The sequence below is a fragment of the Haliotis asinina genome, chromosome 1 (assembly GCF_037392515.1).
Source record: "Haliotis asinina isolate JCU_RB_2024 chromosome 1, JCU_Hal_asi_v2, whole genome shotgun sequence".
In the NCBI taxonomy this organism is placed as follows: domain Eukaryota; kingdom Metazoa; phylum Mollusca; class Gastropoda; order Lepetellida; family Haliotidae; genus Haliotis; species Haliotis asinina.
The window spans coordinates 105,003,071-105,018,961 of record NC_090280.1 but is presented as its reverse complement, the minus strand read 5'-3'; the positions used below and the strand labels follow the sequence as shown (position 1 = coordinate 105,018,961).

Sequence of the window (15,891 nt, the reverse complement as noted above, 5' to 3'; positions counted from 1 at the left end):
TGTGCCGTTTGAGTCGTTCATCTTGAGTTCGGCTCCCAGGGGTTTGAAGACCTCGTCGTTTAGAGAGCACACGCTGTAGTAGCCGTCAGTTATCTGACTGCGAGTTCCACTGACGAACAGCTTATTGTTGCTGATATTAATGTTAGTCCATTGCGGTAGGTAGGTGATATCGCAGAGTGCGACTTCGAGTTGGCCTGACGTGTTATCGATCGCGTGCGTCAGCTGAACGGCCTCACCGCTCGTTATTCCTGGAAGTGTTATGTACATATTATAATATATGAATTATATATTATAATATGGATTTAGTACACTTGAAAATCGTGGTGAATGCAGATGGTACGGGGTTTAAAACAACCTTTATTGATATCTTTGAAAAATATATCGTGTCCGTTAATAACGCGCAGGCGGTGGTAAACTGGAATCAAAATCCAATGCAGTTTTGGCAGAACCAACTCAACTTTGCTGTGTGGTGTGCGACGACAGGGTCTGGTGTGACACCAGACTACGGTATAGACGAACTGAGTAAGGCGGTTATTTTGTTTCATATTTATTATCAAACGAGACGAATATTGTAGGAAATAAGTGCTCCTCTTCCCCAAGATAAAGCGTGGAGTATGACGAATAACCCCTATGATAGACGCGCTTATGAACATATTTGTGGGGAGTTTGAGATTCCAACGAATAAAGACTTTCGCCTTCCTGGTGTGAACCATGGTCTCGGTATAGTTCTCGTGTACTTCTACAGGTCCGGAACATATTATGCCGGTTCTAAAGATGGTTCATACAACCCAAACCGTCATACATTTACAGGCCCCACAACGAATGAAAAGATCCATGTCAGCTGTATAAAGCAAACCAATCCTGATGCAGCCACAGCCTGGACTAAAATGATCTCAAAAACATCGAAAGAATTCACTCGTGCTGGTACAATACGCTTGAACGACTCGATTCGAACGTACGTGTGGGCGCTGTTGGGTGCGCAGTCGATGACGCGTTCCAACATCCTCGGTAAGGGAACTGCTTACGACGCTCAGACACAATTCGTTTCCAACGTTGAGGATGCTATCAATTCTCCAGTTGATCTCCCGAGGGCCATCGACCGTTACCAAAACGTGTTAGAATGCGCCAGATCGAAAGTCAATTACGTGTTCGGCGTGGGGTTGTACATGGCTCCGAGTGATATGCAACTGAGAATAAAAAAAGTGGTGGGTTATAACAACAAAATAGTCATAGCCACGGCGGACCAAAAGTTGGGTATCAACCCCGATATTAACACCCCCTATATCCCACACATCCCACCACGTGAAAAGGGTATAGTGGCGCCACCTCCGGAGCCTAAAATTCAACCAACACCACACCCCCATATTCATGTGGGGGGACCCCCCTATCAGCAGCATATTGATAATAAAACAGCCCTAGTGGTTGGTGGGGTAACTTTGGGACTTATTTGGTTAAAGATTTCTTAGCCGCTACGTACACCAGACCCGCCACGGCGACGATGGCTGCCCACAGGTTTTGACTGAGCCACATGGCAGTTTTAGACAGAGCGCTCAACAACCACGAGACGATGCTACCCAGGATGCTGGGAAGGGCTTCGGCGGCTTTACCAGCCAGTTTAGCTAGGCCTTCCCCGAGTTTTTTTATCCAGTCTTTAACACCACCGCCTGTGGGAGTGGGAGTTCCCCCGCCAGCAGGTGTGGGGGTTCCCCCTGTCAGTGACACCACCAGGGTTGATATGATGAAACCCAATGCAGTTAGAATGCTGGCGATGGTGATCCCTTGCTCCCGGAACAATATCCGAATCCTGTTGGCTAAAGTTGTATCCTCATTCAGTATTCTATCGATTGTTTCCCGAATACGACTGATCTGGGATCGAAGCTGTTCACGATTCGAGGAAGCGGCTTCCAATCGTGTACGTCTCTCGTCTTCTAAATCGCGTAGTCGTTCATTGATACGACGCTTCATATCATCGTTTTCAGTTTCGTTGAGTTTGGTTTTTTCCCTAGCGATGTGCTCGTCGATTTCGTTCAGTTTCCCCATGTTGTTCACGAGTTCTCCACGCACGCGTTTCACGGCTTCGTCTAAGCCGCGCAGTTCCCTTACCGGAAAGTCAAACCCCGGTAACGGTTTGTCCCAGTAGGTGCTCAACAGTTTTTCTATGCTGTCCGAGGCTTCTGTAGCACGCTGTGGTGTCATTTCATCTCTAGTGGTGAGGTGGGATCTGGTAGCTTGCAGATCTTCTTTAACGGCCTTAGGTATTGCACCACCGTAATCATTCATGTTTAGATGTTCACGGATAAATTCGACACCATGGCGGCTGGCTAGAGTTGACAAGGCCAGTGGTTTTTTATTGCTCTTGTTAAAGAGGTCAACCCCTGGGTCAGACTTAAGGCGTAGAACACCCTTTGTATCAATAAAAAAATTCTTATGGTATCGACCCTGTGGTTCAACGTAGTTTTTATCTCTTCTTAAACTTTCGTAATAATCATTTACCGTTGTTTCCAAGAGTTCTTGGTTCAATGGTGAACTAGTAAATGAGGTCTCCTGCTCATCATCGAATGCCTGGGCACTAGCGCCCGGCATCTCCGTCATATCTATGTCTTCATCCATTAGTATTAAAAATATATTTCTTTTATATAACAATGTACGGCAGAAAATTAGATCCTTTCAGAAGATTGAGAGAGCCATTAGGAGCCAGAGCCGTGCGCCAGTCGGTGACCATCACCAACAATCCCAGCAAGATAGACCAGAATCAAACTCTGCTGGTTAGATTTCCAAACCTTGGTGAGAATGACCTCATTGTACCAGGCACTGTTCGACTGGCGTTCAATATCACGTTGACCTCCGACAACGACAAACGCGAGCTAGTGCGGAACGTGGGTCGAGCTATCATCAAGAAAACGACCGTCAAGATCAGCGGTAACGAGGTGCTGAGCATCGACGACAGCGACGTGTTTCACTGCTACAAGGATCTCTGGAAAAGCGAGGGAGAACGAGTCAATGATGTGTACCAGGGTATCAGCAAATCAACCCGGGCGCGCATAGGATACGTCTTCACGCAAGACCAGCAAGACAAGCTATCGGACGGTGAAAAGGCCATCGCTCGAACATACGGGAATCGATTCTGCGTGCCGCTCGACTTCGAGTTGCTCACGGGACACGCGCCGTTTTACCAGGCCGCGCTGGGTGATAGGCTCGAATACGAGCTCACGTTTAACGACTATAGCAAAGTAGTGCGTACGCCGAACGGTGATGAGGCCAGTTATGCCATAGACAACATCTCTCTGGAGTTCGACATGGTCACTAGCCCGGAGCTGGCCAGGCAGGTTCGAAGCCAGTACTCTGGGAAGATGGCTATCCTGTACGATCGCGTACTGAGGCATAGATCAGTCGTGCGAGATAAGAGCGACACTGTGTGGAATATCAACCTGAACGTGCCGGCGCGATCGATGAAAGGTATCCTGGTCGTCCCCGTGGAGTATTACGATCCATTCCGGAGGGACAGCGAGAAGTTTTTCAACCCAGAGATTGAAAAGGTGGAAGTGACCATCGAGGGCGTGCCCAACCAGCTGTTCAGTCATGGTATGAGACCACACCAGCAGTGGGATGAGATAAAAAAACTACCAGTGGGGGATTACATAACAAAGGACCTGGACCTCGGCTCCGTGCAGATCGGTGAATACCTGACCACCAAGTACGCCCTATGGTTGGATATGCGATCCACAGATGATGATAAACTGCACGGTAGCGGGCGCCGTATAGATAACGGCAGCGAAGGGATAACCATCCAGATTACTAAGAAGGCTCAAACCGCTGGTAAGTTGAAATTATATCTGTACGTTATTATGGACGCGCAACTTAATATAGACAATGGGAGATTCGTGCAAGCCATCTACTGATGGGGGGTACCCCCCCACACCCCCCAACAATAAACAAGACCCCCACACCCCCCGGGGGTACCCCCCCAACAATAAACTGCCCCACCTCCCCACTGACCCACACTGCGCCATAGTGTGCGGGCAGACTGGCTGTGGGAAGACCGTTTTCGTCTTGGATATGTTGGAGGGTTACTACAAGGGTGTGTTCGATAACATCGTTATCATGTGCCCTACTCTGAGCATGAATAAAACGTACGCGCGACCTTGGGTGATGACGGACCCGGACGTACACAAAATCGACCCTGGAACACGCCTCCAGGACTGGTTGAAAGCTCTTCACGAGAAATTTAAAGGGGAACCGACGCTGTTCATACTGGACGACTGCAGCGCTAATCGCGAGATAACAAAAAAGAGAGACATGCTATCGTACCTGGCCTTCTCCGGCCGGCATGCAAATCACAGCGTCTGGGTGCTAACGCAGAAGTTCAACTCGGTGTTGAAAGACCTCAGGGAGCAGACGCGATGGGTAGCCTTATTTCACTGCAAGGACAGGGATTCGTTTGAGGAGTGTTTGAGAGAGAACGATGTGATGAGTAAATTAGAACGGGAGCGGGTGAAGAAACAGCTCGCTGAAACTAAACACGCTAAGCTCGTGCTAAAGACCGACCAACCAGTAGCATATATAGTATGCTAAGCAAAGCTAAGCAAAGCTAAGCAAAGCTAAGCAAAGCTAAGTATATAGCTATGATATTTGAAGTATTTATCGTGTGCAACTTAACCTTCATTTCTCTGTGTTTTGTCTGCATCGGGTATTATATAGTTAAAACTAAATCTTACTTGTTATATTATAAGATGGAGTGTGAGGAATTGCTCGAACAGTTGGGGGTCTCCACCACGCCGCCGGCAGGCCCCACTGTGGGGGATTCCCCCAAGCGAGAGAAACTGGTGGCGTTGGCTGTTGGCGGCAAAGCCAAACATTACTTTGGAGACTACACCCCGGATAAAATTCACAAAATGTCAGCCGAAGAAATCGATAAGCTATACGCTAGATACGAGTCCCGGCTCGGAGCAGAAATGACAAAGACAATAGGATCGGCTATGACCCAGATATACACCGGTATTGTATCACACTTCCTTCCCATTCCACCAGAGCGCCGACTTTACCTGTGGGAGGACCTCGAGAAAGACCCTTTTATCGAACACGCCGTGAGCTCTATCAGCTGCGGGCTGTACCACAAATATGGCATGTTGTTGGCTCCAGTGACGGCGGCGATTATCACGGCAAAACATTGTCAATTTGAGAGAAAGAATAATAATAATAGTATAGATGGATGCTGCACAGGAACCAGTGGAGGTACCCCCAACAGTGGAGGAGACCCCTTCACAGGAACCAGTGAGGGAAGTGACCCCCACAGTAACCAGGCAGAAGAATCCTAAGAGAGTAGCTGCCGGTAAAAAACGGTGGTGTAACCAACATAAAGTGACCAACCCAACCCGACTGTTGTTGGCTGTAGGCGTAACTGCTGCCGTGGTTATAACATGGTTATACGTGGGGGTACCCTCCCACAGTGAGCCACCACCCAACAGTGAGGTAACCCCCAACAGTGGGGGTGTGGGGGTATCCCCCACTATTGACCCGCATATCATGTTATAATTTTAATATTTTATATCATATACATAATGTCTGAGGGGAAAACGTTCGTCAACGACGCATACCACGCCACAGTGGTAGCCAGTCTAGCCGTAGGGTACGCTCGGTTGACTAAAATGGTGCTTAAACAACCAACTATCAAGCTAGATTTCAACCTGCAGGATATGGGTATGCTCATAATGAACCTTGGTATGGCGATGGCCACAAAAGACATCCTAGTAAAACAAGGAATAATACCTGATAATATAATGAAATAAATATAGGGATGGCCACGATAGCTATGATGGTCGGTGGGGCGTTAGTGAATGCCCTGGCATTTTCCGGGAGTAATTTCCTCTTCTCGAAACTACGAGATGATCACGCGGCTGAAATACAGGAAGAAAGGAAGCGACACGATCTCGCTACTGAGAAATTACAAAGAGCACAGGACGAGTACGTTAAAAAACGCCTCCAGAGGATCGATTTTATTAACGAACAACTCAAGCGTGAAAACCATGCCATTAAAACATTCTACGATGTCGATGAAGCAATGAAAGAATACTATCTACTAACTGGTAAACAATTGGAACCGCTCAATAAACCCACACTCGCTCAGTACTACACACCATCCAAGGGACAAATGAATCGTGAACTGGGCTTCATAGTGTTGGGTATAGCAGCTACTGCGTTGGTTGCGAAGCAATTAAATTAAAATACCTATATAAGTAAACATGAGACCCGCTCCATACCGATGCGAATACATACTTATGGGGAAGACCGAGGCCTGTGGTAGGAAATGCAGGAATCAGGGGTTCTGTTGTTTCCATATGGGAAGTCCTAACTACACGTGTTCTGTGTGTGGTATCGGGGTTAAAGGACACTACTGTCTATGTAAAGCTCACGGAGCGAACGTAGTCAGACATCAACTCATCTACGAGAATAAAAAAGGCTACATAAAAGAACGTAGGCGACTGCTCAAGATAGACTCCAGTGCGTGAAAGGGTTACCTCCCCTTACTGTGAACCAATTAGACATTGGTTCTCTTAGGTGTAAACACGATGTCTACTGTAAGCGAGCTCAAGCGGGTCGCAAAACAGAGAGGTGTGATCGGGTATTCTAGAATGCGGAAGTCAGCATTGTTGAGATTACTAGGTTTAGAAGCCCCTCCTACGGTAAAACAATTAAAAGCTCAAGCAAAACAGCTTGGATACACGGGTTATTCAAACCTGGGGAGAGCCGGGTTAACCGCATTGTTATCACATGCCCCCGTAGCACGTCCCACTGTAAAACAACTGAAAGTCGAGGCACACGATTTGGGTTTAGGCGGGTATTCCCGTATGAGAAAACCACAGCTTTTAGAATTATTACGACAGAATAGAGCTATTGACCTACAGTTCGTGCGCACTGAGCGCGCTGTAGGCAACTATTTGAGAGGTTGGCGCATGCACGTTGATAGAAACATAGACATTACAGATATCAAGCCTCTGATAGCTGATAAGGTCAACCAGGAACTAAATAACTTAGGAAGTATCAAGTTTCAGATCACAGTGAAAATGTCGCTCGATAAGCAGGTTGGGAGTACCACTGAATATGTTCAGCCTTACCTCCGAGGTAAACAAGAGGTCGTCACACATACAGAGACCATTGACGCATCAATCGATACCAGTTTTCAGCAGATACGAGAATACCTAGAACGCTACACACACTTGGGGTCCGGGTGGGCTGTAGATAAAATCGATAATGTCTATCTAGACATAGCTAACTACGTGCCGTTCAGAGGCGGGTCATACCTAGCCTTGCCTCCCTACTATAGGAACAAACATGCCATAGTAAACGTTAAGAATAGAGGAAACGATTGCCTGAGGTTAGCTATCAGGTCAGCCTTATTTCCAGCTGGCACTCATTCAGATAGGCTTTCTAGCTATCCCCAAGACGATGGGCTCAACTGGGATGGTATAGATGAACCCACCCCCATATCCCAGATCACTAAAGTAGAAAAACAGAATAATCTGGCTATAAATGTCTTTGGGCACGAAGGTAACACAACAATAGTACACAGGGTCAGCCCGGTGAAGGATCGCGAAGTTATCAATATATTCATGATCCAACGAGGTGAAAAGTATCACTACACATGGATAAAACACTTTAGCAAGCTGTTGTATGACCAATCAGCATACAAAGGAAAGACCCACTTCTGTGAACGATGTCTACATGGCTTCACCCGAGCTGATTTATTAGAATCCCACCGGGATGATTGTCAAGGTGTGGGGCAGACGGCCATACAAGTCGACATGCCTAAGGAAGGTGACAATATCCTAAAATTCAATAACCACAAGAACCAAATGTCTGTGCCTTATATTATATATGCCGACTTCGAAGCCTTAGTGGCTGCCGCCGGCGAGGCTCCCATCACCCACAAGACACAAGAGCATAAAGCCTGTTCGTTTGGATACATTGTCGTCCGTTGTGACGGGGAAACGAAAGCTCCGGTAGTGTATAGGGGGCCTGACGCGGCTGAAAGGTTTCTAAAGTGTTTGCAGGAGGAAGAAAAAATTATTAGGAATGCATTGTATAAAATCGCTCCCATGCGTCTGACCCGAGTCGACAGGCTAGCCCACGCTAGTAGCACTAACTGTCACGTGTGTGAATCACCACTTAACGGTGATTCGGTGAGAGATCACTGTCACATAACTGGTAAGTATAGAGGCGCCGCTCACAACGCGTGCAACCTCAAGCTTAAAATCAACCCTAAGACAATAAACATCCCCGTTGTCTTTCACAACTTGAGAGGGTACGACTCACACTTGATCATGCAGGCCATCGCGAAAATCGATGGTAATATAACGTGCATCCCCAACAACATGGAGAGATACATCTCCTTCAGCTTAAACGGACTTAGGTTCATTGACTCGTTTCAGTTCCTCCTGTCGTCACTCGACAGTCTGGTCAAGGCCAACAATACCTTCCCTATCACCGATCGATACACAGACGCCGAGACTAGACCCCTGCTTATGAGGAAGGGTGTGTACCCCTATGAGTACATGGATAGTTGGGCTAAGTTCACCGAGACCAGACTACCCCCTATTGACTGCTTTTATAGCAAGCTGAATGAGGCGTCCGTCTCACGAGATGATTACTCGCACGCGACTAACGTATGGAATAAACTGGGTTGTAAGAACCTGGGTGATTATCACGACCTGTACTTGAGGACAGATGTACTGCTGTTAGCCGACGTGTTTGAAACGTTTAGGCGGACATGTTTCAAGCAGTATAAACTCGACCCCGCATGGTATTACACCAGCCCAGGTCTGTCGTGGGACGCCTTGCTTAAAAAGACCGGAGTTAATTTGGAATTGCTCACAGATTACGACATGCACCTATTCATTGAGAAAGGTTTGCGAGGTGGGATTTCCATGGCATCCAAACGATACGCGAAAGCAAATAATCAATACGTGAAAGGTTACGATCCTAACAAACCAACTAATCACATTCTCTACCTCGACGCAAACAACCTGTACGGCTGGGCCATGAGTCAGTATCTACCTACAGGGGGATTCGAATGGGTACCCCACGTTGATGTTATGGGGGTTGCACCAGATTCGAACAAAGGTTATATCCTCGAGGTTGACTTAGAGTATCCCAAGGAATTACACACATCGCACAACAGCTACCCCCTGGCCCCCGAACGTATGAGGGTTAACCCAGACTGGATGTCTGAGTACCAACATAACTTGTCAGGTGGGCGTGTGACAGACGTTGAAAAACTCGTGCCTAACTTAATGAATAAGACCAAGTACATCGTTCACTATCGCAACCTACAGCTGTACCTGTCGTTGGGTATGAGGCTGACCAAAATACACAGGGTGCTCATGTTCGACCAGAGTCCATGGATGGAGCCCTACATCAGAATGAACACAGACCTACGAAAAAAAGCCACCAGTGATTTTGAGAAAAATCTCTACAAGCTCATGAACAACTCGGTGTTTGGTAAGACTATGGAGAACCTGAGGAAACGTGTGACCGTGAAGCTGGTTCGGTCGAGTGAGGAAGACAAGCTCAGGAGATTGATAGCCAGTCCGGCATTCAACCGTAGTAAGATATTCACAACCTGGTTGCCCTACACATGAAGAAAAGTCACATAAAATTCAACCGGCCTGTTTACGTGGGGATGAGCATCCTCGATTTATCCAAACACCTGATGTACGACTTTTACTACAACGAGCTCAAGAAACAGTACGGCGACAGGTGTGAAGTGCTGTACACTGACACGGATTCCCTGCTGATGGAGATTCGAACCGAGGACGTGTACGAGGACATGAAAAAACACCTTGATTTATACGACACCAGCGACTACCCTAAGACCCATGCCATACACAGTACGGTAAATAAAAAGGTCCTAGGTAAGATGAAGGACGAGTGTGCTGGCACGCCCATAGCCGAGTACATAGGTTTGAGACCTAAGATGTACTCCATACTGAAAGCCGACAATAGTGAGATCCGGAAGGCTAAGGGGGTTAAGAAGTATGTGGTGAAACAACACATCAAACACGCCAGATTCAAGGAAGCCCTGTTCAAGACCCGTACCTTTAGACATAAAATGAACACACTTAGAAGTGATGGACATAAGATATACGGACTGACTATAAACAAGACGTCCCTGTCGCCTATGGACACGAAACGTTGGATAGCTATTGATGGGATAAACACATACGCGTATGGACATGAAAAAATTTGAGGCTATTTACTACAGCCCGCGTGGGTACTGGAAAGGAGCTAGCGCAGTAGATAAGCTAGCTAAAATAGCGCGAGTACCCCCGGAGGAAGCCAAAGCGTGGCTTGAAAAACAAGCCCTGTGGCAGATCTATTTGCCGGCACCACGCTACGTGCCTAGAAGGAGGTTCGGTATTAACATACCTAATAGCGTTCACCAGGCAGACCTACTGTTCCTACCCCACGACAAGAGGTACAAGTATGCCTTAACCGTAGTGGACGTAGCCAGTCGTTACAAGGAAGCCGAACCCTTGACCACGAAAGATTCGGCCCAGGTAGCCAGAGGATTCGAACGCATATACAAACGCAGTCCGCTGACGTGGCCAACAGAGCTGCAAGTTGACCCCGGACGGGAGTTCATGGGTGCCGTGTCACAACTGCTAGCCAAACACGATACAAAGGTCAGGCGTGGCACGGCCGGAGCCCATCGCAGCCAAGCCATAGTTGAGAGATTTAATAGGACTTTGGCTGAGCGCTTGTTCGGCTATCAGTATGCTAGGGAGATGGCCACCCCTGGAAAACGATCGACTGAATGGGTCACGAGGTTACCCAAGGTGGTGTCGGCAATCAACCATGAAGTCACCCGTCTCACCGGTAAGAAACCGGCAGACGCTATCAAACTAACATCAATAGTTGCAGAGTCGGCCGCTCCACTGCGTGGGAAGGAGAAACAGATACCAGATAGGGCCCTAGTGAGGTATCTATACCAGCCGGGGGAACACGAGGGCGATAGCCGTAAGCGGGCCACCGATCCTATATGGTCAGTCAAAACTTACAACATAGATAAAGTGGATATGAAAGCCGACGAACCTAACTTGTACTACTTGAGGGATGGGCCGGGTAGGGGGTTTGTAAGAGAAGAATTATTGATCGTACCGTACGGCACAGTGTTACCTCCTACCAACACACGGTAAACTGTTTCATAGACACCCAACCTTTTTGTAGTAGGGGTAATAGTAGCAAGAGCTAATGACCCAACCAAAGCCTTATTTAGTAAATAAGGCTTTGTAGAGACATTTCTTGAAAGTGGTCCAGAACCCCTATTCCCTATACTACTCACGTTTCATTTACACTAATGTCATAATTAATAATAACACCAAACTAACATTTACGAACATCATTTACTAATGTCTACGTATCCACTGCTCAATTCGTCTACAAATCCCCCGGATTTCCACATCTACGAATCGGTCTGCAAGCCAGGGAAACGATGCATCCAAGATTGCAGGTTTTAAAATTTGGACCAGCTTTTTCTTAGAGGAATAAATATTTGCCTGTCACAGACTGTGATTTCAGATGGCTTAGTAATCAATAATATGCACAAAGAGACATCAGTGGGAGGGCTGATGAATGACCGATTGGTTATCATTCTAAAAGATATTAAAATAAGCAACTGTGGGCAAAGTGACAAACAATAACCAACTGACTGCTGTTGCTGAATTGTTTCTGTGGGACAGTTTGAAGAGTAGTTGTTGACTCCTCACACAGTGTAGTGTTCTGTCTGTTTCAGAAAGCTTGTATATACAGTGGTAGGAAACTTGGTTACAGTGAGACTGAAGTCTTTGTGATATTAGCTTTAGCAAGGGAAGGGTTAATTATGATAAATGACCTGTGACCTACAAACTCAATATTACAAGGGAGTTACTTGGTCCCCAGCAGTAACAGGTAAACATGTTGTTCTGTTGTTCAGAAAGCTACTAATGGAATGGACAATCATGGAAAAACGTTCATTGTCATGGAATTAATACTTTTTGATAAATAATCAGTATATTGTGACAAATGAGTCCATAAAGAAGTTTAGAAAACTACTAAGTGTTCTGATTAGTATTTATCACCGTATAATAAAGCATGTGCTGTTTTATCGGAGAAAAAAGTCTACATATCAATTTCCATGAATTGGTCTTAAAGACATTTTGTGATTACAAGATCGATGTAATGGAAAATAGGTTTAACAGGACATCAGGTGCACTGCATAATACATTGGGCACATGGGTTAACAGGATATAAGGTGCACTGCAGAATACATTGGGCACATGGGTTAACAGGATATAAGGTGCACTGCAGAATACACTGGGCACATGGGTTAACAGTATATCAGGTGCACTGCAGAATACATTGGGCACATGGGTTAACAGTATATCAGTGCACTGCAGAATACACTGGGCACATGGGTTAACAGTATATCAGGTGCACTGCAGAATACACTGGGCACATGGGTTAACAGTATATCAGGTGCACTGCAGAATACACTGGGCACATGGGTTAACAGTATATCAGGTGCACTGCAGAATATGTTTGGCACATGGGTTAACAGTATATTAGGTGCACTGCAGAATATGTTGGGCACATGAGTTAGCAGGATATTAGGTGCACTGCACATACGTTGGGCACATGAGTTAACAAGATATTAGGTGCACTGCACATACATTGGCCAAATAGATTATCAAGACAGCAGGTGCACTGCCGAATATGTTGGGCACAATGGAAACAAGATGACATCAGGTCCACTGCAGAATAGGTTGGGTGCATTGGTTAACAGGACATCAGGTGCACTGCAGAATATGTTGGGGACATGGGTTAACAGGATATCAGGGGCACTGCAAGTACAACAACTATCAAACATGCCTAATTGCATAATGCGGCTGAGACAGGACTCGGGTTCAAGAGTCGTAAATCAATTTATTTATGGCATATTGCCTGATAGGTGTTAAGTTCAAATTGCATGTGGTCAATGACTGAAGCTGTGTATTGCATGTTGTCTTTAGCAGACAGGCTGGCAGACATATAGGCGTCAATAAACCAGACATTGAACTTTCTCTGTGACAGAGGCTGCTTACCACAATCAACAAGGGTTTTAATGTCATAAGTAGATTATTTACTTGTTTGTGTACACAACCAAGATTAGGTTACTGCTCACGACCTCATACTGTGGGCATGCATACTGTTTCAAACTCCGCCAACCTATTCGCTGCGCATGTGTTATGGGTGTAACGCAGCACAGCTGTTGTAACCAATTTTTCCCCCAGCGCTGGGGGAAAGTTAGTGAATCGTTTGAACTCTGATTTTAACAGGCTTTTTTTCATTGCATTTTCTTTAGCTTTATAGGTTGAATTGGCAGTTTTGATGATTTGTTTCAGTAAGTGCATACTTAACTCATTAAGGCCGAGAGACGCATATGTGGGGCAAATTAATTAGCTTCTCACAGCGAGAGCCGCGTATTGGGGCTTATAAAAAGCACCTCTTATTCAGCGAGAGCCGCATATTGGGGGTGATAAAAAGCACCTCCCATTCAGCGAGGGCCGCGTATTGGGGGTTTTAAATTTTACATTTGTATTGTACCTATTATTTCAATCCATCTAGCAGTAATGTCAAAGATTAGCTTTTCTTACAAGAGAGGTTACTTTCTGTGAACTACTTTCAGAAGAACTATTAATGTGTTTTGATAACAATTGCTTGCAATGTCGGGGGCTTATACTGGCAAATGAACACGTCTGCAAGAAAGGGGATTATGAGATGTTGTTGCAGGAGGTAAGTGTTTGTTACTCGTCATTGGGAGTGAATACTAAGTTACTATGTTTGCACATTGATTGAATTAATGGTGGCAAAGTTCCAAAACTTTTTTCTAAATTAATTCATTCAATCATTCATTTTGTGGAATCCATTGTCAATCTTCTGAAGTTCGTTTGCTTTCAAAACAAATATACGTATGCCCATCTTCATAAATATTTGGGGAGATTCAAGTGCATGTGTATACATCACAATAAATCAGTATCGTGTAAGTTATTTTAATTCTATTATACATGTACTTGAATTGTGATATTTATTCGTAACAATGTGCAGATTATATTGAAATGTTCAGCACGCCAGTGTGTTTGATGTACAAGTAGTGTGCGCAAAATGTTTATGCAAATAAATACTATCTCTACTCAATGATTGGATTGGGTTATCCGGGGTAAAAATAATCGGATTGTAGCGCTTTGAGAGCTTTAAAGAAAAATAAACTCGTCAAAGTGCTTGTTAGTCCTACATGTACATTTCAGGCATCCTTACGATTATGTATGTATGTTTACGATACACAAATTTTTTCATGACAGCTAGAGTTGATAAAGCCGAAATTCAGCATATCGATTGATCAACGATCAAACCAATAGTCAATCTGTATCCAAGCTGTCTTGTGACCGAAAGTGCTCTTCAGAAATTTAGCCCACGCCCCATCACCTGTCGTTTCCTCTGTGACAGGTATCTCATGATACAATTGGTCATAGATAACAAATCAGCCACTACATTCAACAGTTGAGATACGAAATTCGGGAACTTTGATGACGCCCATCCCATGACCCTTTGTCTTATGTATGTGCAAGGAATGCATTATACAATATGCACACATGTATGTTCGTGTGATAACGTATATTTTCTGCGTTAAATCTAGATGAACCAAAGTGACAAACTGTGAATCTGTTCCATGTAAGTCACACATTAGTTTATTAGTACTTACCTTAAAATATTCAGTATATACTAGCAACGTATCAGCGAAAACGCTTCTTTCATAGAAGATTATTAGGCATGTGCGTAAATTCGTCTTTACTGCCATTGACATAGATGTTTTGAACAATTTAACCTCACACAATTATATTAGACGGACAATTTGTTTAATTATGTCTTACATACAAAAAATACAAACATGTGTTAAGAAAATACACATGCACCAAGATTATTAGGCATGTGCGTAAACTCTTCTTTACTGCCACTGACATAGATGTTTTGAACAATTTAACCTCACACAATGATATGAGAGGGACAATTTGTTTAAGTATGTCTTACGTACAAAGAATACAAACGTGTTAAGAAAATACACACGCCACCAAAAGTCTACAAGTGAAAGTGTAATAAAATTACATAAAACGTTACATATATGACATGTATTCACTCCTGCTTTCTTTCAACATATACCTTTACAACGCAATTAAACAATCAGGACTTGCTCGTATGACGAGACAGTTTCCTGTAATCTCCGAAACCTGCCTGGGATATCAGGCGTGAATAGCCCTAATTAGTCTCGCCACAGCCAGCCAGGCAATCAGCACGGGGTTCCAGGTGTTGAGCAGTAAATGAATGAGTTAAAGGTATCAGAATCTGCAAAGTTAACATTTTACGTTGCATGTGACCTTAGGAGGGCGTCGCATCGGGTTACTAAATGTGTGGACATACAGCCTTTGTATAGGTGTTTCTCATACATTAAACTGTTGAAAATGGTGAAAAACTCTCCCTCATAGATGGCAATGAAGAACAGTTGTTTGACCTTCATTCTGCTAGTACCGCTGTTACCATTATTATTATAGGACATTTATATAGCGCACATATCCATGCAACTATTGATTGCTCAAGGTGCTGGATTTGCTTCCTCGATCATTGGATATCAATCTTAGCATCTCATTGTATTATCAAACACAACTACCTGGGGAGTATACAACTAGTAGGCGCACCTAGTTTATTGTGGCTCTTTTATCCTAATGAGGTACTCACTTCGCAGGTTTGTGGACTGGGACACATAGTTACAGTACTTTGTCCAAGTTTACTGCACATTGCTGTACCCGCAACTAGGTGTTTGCACGT

At 44.9% G+C, this 15,891-nt stretch overlaps 1 protein-coding gene across 1 annotated transcript in view; it reads left to right on the top strand.

Moving 5' to 3' along the window:
• LOC137257761 (uncharacterized) overlaps positions 1 to 15,891 on the top strand; it is a 77,524-nt gene that overhangs the window by 4,847 nt on the left and 56,786 nt on the right. The window lies entirely within an intron of this gene.